We start from the raw sequence: 6,000 nt of genomic DNA, 5'->3' as shown, positions 1-6,000 counted from the left end.
ATTTATTATTCTTTCATTTGCGATAAAACTTTGGACATCACTCCTGCTGATAATTACCCGCCCGCTGATCATATTTTCAGCCGAGAATAAGTACAGAATAGCCTTTCATGGCAAGTGTAAAAGTAGCGTTTTTTTCTTAAATTTGATAGGCAATAATCAATTAATGACGCTTTACGCGAGTAAAATCGTTCTTGACTTTCCTTTGCATACTGTGCAACGTCACTTTGAAAAAAGATTGACAGCGCTATCTCTTTTCGTGCTTGCATCATCCTTGACTGAAAAACACCAAAAATGGAAGATATGGTCGTCCTTCTCGCATTATAACGCCACAGCTGATCATCACATAAAAAAAAAACGAGTTCTTTGCTTAGCTTGCCCAAAGAACAAGCTTTCCAACGGTACCAACATATTTCACGTAAGTTGCCGAGAAGCCGTGTAACCTTTGACTGAAAATGACACTTTTCGGGTGATGAGTGGGACCATAGCCGAATATATGAAATATCATAATTTATGCGAATATAATGAACCATTTGAATCGTAATGGATTTTTTTCCCCGGCCCAACATGGCTTTCGCTCCAGTATGTCCACCGTTACCCAACTACTTGACATCCATTATGACTTGTCGTCATCCTTTGATGCTGGTGTACAGACAAAATGCAATATTTTTCGATTTCAGAAAAGCGTTCGATGTGGTTCCACATAATATTTTATTGCTAAAGCTTTCCTTGCTAAAAATTGCCCCAGAAGTTATACTATGGATATAGAGGCCTACCTCTCCGATCGGAACCAGTGCGTCGTCATTAATGGTTCGAAATCGGCTTCGGCAAAAGTAACCTCTAGCGTTCCACAGGGATCGGTCCTAGGTCCACATCTTTTCATAATATATATAAATGATATAACTGAAGGTATCAAGTCCAGAGTCAAACTTTTTGCGGATGATTGTTTGTTGTATAGAGAAATTCATGGGAGTCATGATGCACTCATCTGATATTGACACGCTGTATAACTGGTCGGTTAATTGGCACTTACAGCTAAACTTTACGAAATGTAAGGTAATGCCATTCACACGGAACAAGGAACGGTTTACCATGTCGTACACTTTGAATAATTGTGATCTTGTTAATGACTTTAAATACCTCGGTGTATTCTTCTCTTCTGAACTTAAGTGGAACAGTCATATTCGGTTCATCACTGAAAAGGCCAACCGCATGTTACGTCTTATAAAGTTAGGAATTTCAAGAGTGCACCCCAAAGCGTGAGCGAAGTGATGTACTTTACATTTGTTCGACCGATCTTGGAGTACGCCGCAGTTGTATGGGATACCTCGGCTTCGGGGTGCATTAACACCATTGAAAAAGTTCAAAATGATGCGGCCAGATTTGTTTCCTGTCGCTATGGGTTTGGTGAAAGCGTCACTGAAATGAAGGCCATGTTGGGGTGGGACTCACTGAGTGATCGGAGAAGGTTCCTTAGCTCAAATTTTTTCATACCATTTATAATTGTAAGTCTGCATTAGAGCCATCCCGGTATATACATTCGCCTACTTATGTATTATCCAGGTTGGATCATACCAAAAAAGTTGCTGAATATGTGTGCAGAACTGATGTCTTTAAATACTCTTTTTTCCCCTGGACGGTTTCTCAATGGAATACATTGCCTGCCCATCTGGTTGACGAACGTGACTCTAAGCGCTTTTATCAGCTCTTGTATACTATGTAACCCTGTATGCGGTTAGCTATGAGATATGTGTGCAGTCGTGTTTCTAAAATTGCTCTTTGTTGTATTTGTACTTTTCATTGTTCCCCCCTACTGTAATGCCCCCGGGCGTTGTAGGTATAATTAATAAATAAAGAAATATGTGAAATGTAATCAGTAGCATTTTCGCAGAATTCTTTCTTGTATTTTGGTGCCAGTGTCATGTCGACGACCTGTCTCATTATACAGCTTAATCGAAATTGACGTCATTTCATTCTGTAACAGCTTGAAATATTGCATGTTATGGAAGCTGTAATGAATTTTAGGATCATTTTTATGTAAATATGGGACGAGTTTCAAAATGAGAACCTTTTTTGCGCCTATATGAGATGACTCGATAATGTCGCAATAAATCATGAAATTATGAAACAATGGTTTAAGATTGAGTGATGTGGTTCCTGTTGTGCTCTTTGCAATAGATTGAATTGGTGCAAAACCCAGCATGTTTCTCAAAATATTCAGAAAGATTTATAGTTACCCCATCAGGGGGACTGAAAGTAAGCAGTCGTGTATCTTCATTGTATGTGAGCATAGCATTGCTACCTAGCACGTCTCAGATAACTAGTAGAAGCGAACGTGGTGTCTCTAATAATTTGGTGGAACTTGGACTTCGTCCGATGCAAGTATTACTTTTTCTATAACAACACCAAAAGTGAATGAAAGTGCATCTGCAATGTATTGTGTTGTATTTTCTATCAATTTACTGGTGTTTAATTTGAGGAGCCTCTTGAGTTGTTCCATGATAACAAAGACACGTGGGGCCAATAATGTATAGATATTGTTTTGGAATAGTATCTTTGCATCGATATCATATCTTTTAAAGAAGCGATTTAGTGTGACACTGATAGAGCGACCTGGAGGGAATATGATTGGGCCATATTGTGTGATGATAGTCAGCTCTTTCACCCCTTTCACCATCACCACCACCACCACCTTCCTTCAAAAACATCCTTGAGATAGCTTCCTCTCGCAGGTACGTGTTCTGACACGATACTTTAGCACCTACAACTTGCAAGCCTTCTATAGTGGACACATCAATGGCTTGTTGCAGCCCTTCATCCAAAAATTTAATAGGTTGAAGCATTTGAGGTAGTTCGAATGTGTATCTTCCATCAACATAACCAAATGAGACATTGAGTTCTTTAAACAAATCCTGCAGTGCATATTCCAAGGTCGATATCAGAACAACTTCCTTGCGCAGCTGAATAATACCTCTGGAAGTAACCTGTGTAGTACCATCGTTAATGCGTGGAACGTTGTAGGATATATTAGAGATGGAAAGTTCATGCAGGCCGACTTCATATTGTTCATTCAATTGCAGTGGTGCATTCAGATAAATTGTAAAGTCATTGAGGCTATTGTTCGGATACATATCAATACCATCATTGGACAGGAAATACATGTAGAAATCAGAACTTCGCGACACATTGAACGGGAACCCAGGAATTAAATGAATAATCATAACCTAGCTATTTGACTTTATAATGAGTGACACCATTTATTTTCTTTTGACTTACTATGCGTTCGATTGGATATGGGTCGTTTGCCCCATTCACTACACGTTGCAATTCTTTGGATAGTAAGTTGCATTGTCTTCGACCCCGTCCGGTCCTGCTATGTAAAACACTGGTGGGGTGGAGTTCTTGTATCGCGTGACTGTGTAGACAGCTAAGTACCAGTGTCCAATGTACCCCTTGTCAAAAATTGATCTATTCATGAGAACATGCACCTGATCACCGACTTTAAATGGTATTTTTTATTGGTTTTCATTTTTACTATTAAGTCTATTTAATAGACTTTTATAGACTTTAATAGACTTTTAGTATCTGTTTTCGCTTTGGAAAGGTATGCCACTGCCTTTCTAAGTTCATGGTTCTAAGACCTTTTTTTGCTTTTTAAAACTTCACGCTCAATGTCTGTAACAGAAATACTAGATAGAAACAAAGAGGACCAACTAAGAAAGAAAGATGCAGTGCTTTACACTTCGCTTTACACTTCAAAGCAGGGTGTCGAACCGAACCCGAACCATTATTTTTGCCGGAACCGAACTCGAACCGGAATTTTCACAACACTGTTGAACCCGAACCGGAGCAGAACCGGAAAAATAATAGCGGCAACAGGTTCGCAACGAAACGGTTCAAACATAAAGAAGTCAGCATAAGATTTCAAGTGCCTCTCAATTCCGAACGAGGACACACTGATCTCCATATCGTAGATTTAGCAAATTTTCACCTAGCAGTCAAAACGAGGACGTAGAGTAAGTACGCTTTCAGCGTCTTTTTTAACACGTTGAAGCTAGCAAATCCTGTATTTTCTGAAACGTGAGCGGCCTGCCATCTTCCACCGAGTGAAGCAGGGATGGAGTAGGCCAGTTGTGTAGCTCTATAAGACGAATATGTGATTAAGCAAGCGCCCAACATTGCCCTTTACACATGAAAGCAGTAAAAATTAAAATGAAGCAGTAAAAATTAAATAAGTCAGAAACTTAAGAAGTGAAGAAGAAGCATACGTAGAACGGTGCCTGTATGGTTGGTGGTGGTTTGAAGAATTCATGTAGTCCTGCTTACTGGTAGTGCAGTAGTGTTGTGACACATTGCCTTTGTGTTGTAATTAACTGGTACACTGGTGTGAACTCGGATAGAGCAAGGCTGGCAGAGTTATATTCGACATGCTTCAGTACGGTGTCATGGCGATTTTCAGATCAGTACCGTCGTCTATGTAAAATGCTGTCTATCTTATTTGGCTTCCTTTAAGTGTATCTTGCTAGCACTGTGCGTAAGATTTTGGGAAGACAGTAGCAGGACCACACCGCTTCATCAGCGTGGACATTATGTTCATCCATTCAAGTGTTCATCCATTTCTCCTTTCTCTCGCTAAAGGTAGTACGCGGCCGCTAAACACGTCAATGCAGACAACAGCAGTAAGCTATTAGCCACGCATTTCCTAATAAAAGCAGTTTTATGGGAGATATGAAACGGAAGCGTTGACACGGTTTGCGAACCGGTTCGGGATTACGAACCGGTTCGATTTTTGGCGCGGCCGAACCGGAACTGAAAAGGAACAAACTCCAAGCAACGCGAACCCGAACCCGAACCGAACCCGTAATTTTTGCGGTTCGACACCCTGCTTCAAAGGTTCCTCAAGTTTGAATTAGCACTCAATCATGTCTTCCAAACGCTAGTTATCGTTGAGGAGTTCGTGTTACATCACCAACTAACATGGGGGGAAAGATTTCACCGTTAAACTCAAGATTAATGCAACCTTTATCTCTGTTGAAAATTAATCGGTGTTGATGAAACCAGGCAGAAGCTAGCTATTGCAGGTTAACCACGAAAGCCTAGAAGCAGCTTTTCTTCATTGCACTGTGTTTAAACGTCGCACGCAGCGGTCAATGGGTGGTTTGCAACTTCCTGTCAAAATGACGTTCGGGAAGTTGTAATGTCACGTGGATTTACGCTTCCGGTCCGAAGTTCTGCTGTAGTCGTATAGCGTCAGCGTGTCTTAAGGCCCGTTCCGACATACAGCGCTTTGCGCCACAGCGCTGCAAACCAGCGCTGTATTTCCACTGTGGGGTTCGTACTTGCAGCGCTTGTCCCAGCGCTGTACTTGGTGATCTCACGTGATCGGCGATCACGTGCAGTCACGGCGACAAGAAGCGGGGAAAAAAAAGGCAGCCCCGTCACGTGAACGCGGCGCCGCGTTCTCATTGGTTCAGGGAGCCTATCGCCGGGAGACAGCGATGGGAAAGTTCACCGAAGCTCAACTTCGCCAAGCGCTGTTTTCCATCGAGTCGCAACCGGGAGAGGAGGGAAAAACAGCGCTGTTTTGAGTGCTCTGGAGCAAAGCGCTGTATGTCGGAACGGGCCTTTAAACACAAAAATAAGCGGACGTTCAGCGCTTAACTGCACTAATTCTGCAAAAAAAAGGACATAAAATGTATCGCGTACCCTTGGATCCTGCACCTTTGGAAAAATATTATCAGCGTAAACGAAAATTGAACCAAGGGGTGTAGGCACTTGTCCCCAAATGCCGTGCTGACCAGCTCCCGTGGCTCAGTGGATAGCGTGCTGGCCATGTCACGTCGAGACAGGGAGGTACCCGGGTTCGAATCCCGGTGCCGGCTGTGCTCTCTGGGGTTCTTCCTGGGTTTTCCTCAGACGCTTTCAGACATATGTCGGCGCAGGTCCCTTAGAAGTCAGCCCAGGACTCACGTTCCCCCAGGGCGTCAGTCGTGACGTTGCCAA

Source organism: Ornithodoros turicata, chromosome 4 (genome assembly GCF_037126465.1).
Source record: "Ornithodoros turicata isolate Travis chromosome 4, ASM3712646v1, whole genome shotgun sequence".
Lineage (NCBI taxonomy): Eukaryota > Metazoa > Arthropoda > Arachnida > Ixodida > Argasidae > Ornithodoros > Ornithodoros turicata.
This window is presented reverse-complemented; position numbering follows the sequence as displayed.